The sequence below is a fragment of the Limulus polyphemus genome, unplaced genomic scaffold, assembly GCF_000517525.1.
Source record: "Limulus polyphemus unplaced genomic scaffold, Limulus_polyphemus-2.1.2 Scaffold5313, whole genome shotgun sequence".
NCBI lineage: Eukaryota > Metazoa > Arthropoda > Merostomata > Xiphosura > Limulidae > Limulus > Limulus polyphemus.
In genome coordinates this window covers 16,788-17,992 of record NW_013670923.1, presented here as the reverse complement: position 1 = coordinate 17,992, position 1,205 = coordinate 16,788, and the positions used below count along the sequence as shown (strand labels likewise).

At 34.5% G+C, this 1,205-nt stretch overlaps 1 protein-coding gene across 2 annotated transcripts in view; it reads left to right on the top strand.

Moving 5' to 3' along the window:
- The window catches only part of LOC106472417 (dual oxidase maturation factor 1-like), a 31,788-nt gene that overhangs the window by 20,491 nt on the left and 10,092 nt on the right, over positions 1-1,205 (top strand). The gene's annotated exons all lie outside the window — the stretch shown is intronic.

Genomic DNA, 1,205 nt, shown 5'->3' with positions numbered 1-1,205 from the left:
CAGACTGCTTGTCGTCGAGTGAATAATGCGCATGTGCGGTTTTTCTTGGGGAAACATTCTAATTACGCATGCTTATGCAGGAGGTTCTCGGTCAGAAAGCGTAACGGTCGTACATACAAACAAGCAGAATAATAGTACAGATTCTGTTAATTTGTTTTAGGGCAAAGCTGCACAATTTAATAGCCGTGTTCGCCGCAAGGGTGCGATTGATTCAACTTCCTGAATTTAAATGCATAAAATGCACATCGATAAACTGTCATGAAGTTACAAGAAACTTCACATTTGTATTTTATAGCATCCAAACATTAAAAAGGATAACTGAAGTAATAACACGACAAAACATTATATTGTAACCATCTTTACGTATAGATTTAAGAGTTCAGTATTAAGTTTACAGACTTACAACTCTCAAATCCAAGGTCTCATTCTTAGTGAAAGACAAAGCGTAGATAGCTTAATGATAACGCATCACATATCCACCTTTAACGGAAAGACATAGTGATCCATATTTAGGATTGGTTGATGTAGATTAATATATAAAGAATCCTCAAACGATTTACGTCCCATTATCTTAGTGTTGGTTGTCCCTACTAAAGTTCCATATGCCAGAGTATATTGTTGCACATAAATCATTGTTTCCTTTGCTGTAGTTGCGTGTTTGAAACGTTCTAACTTTTGAACCTGTATAACCTCGTTCTCATCGAGTACAACTAAACATACAAATAATATCTGGTCGTATTAGAGCAGGAATCTTGTCTTTAACTATATAAAAGGACAACTAGACGGGTGAAAAGTAGTCTGAATGTGGCCTATATATTTGAATAATTAAATACCGCAAATTCAAACACTCCGCTTGCTGTCCAATTCTTAAGTTAAACAAAAATATAAACTTACGTTAGCAACTAAAATATGAACTCTATTGTATAAGAATTTGAAGCATTTTTAAGGACACACTTATTAGCTTATTTGCAGATAATGCTTGCTTATTAAAATATGAAAATGTTATTGCAAATGTTCTGAAGACAAATACAAAAAAGAAAAACTGAAACCGTTTTAAGTTGAAAGAATGTAACTAAGATTCCGAAAACAACAGCAGTTCGTCGAATTTGGAGTTTCTGAAAAATGAGCTTTGTTTTGAATTTCGCGCAAAGCTACACGAGGGCTATCTGCGCTAGTCGTCCCTAATTTAGCAGTGTAAGACTAGA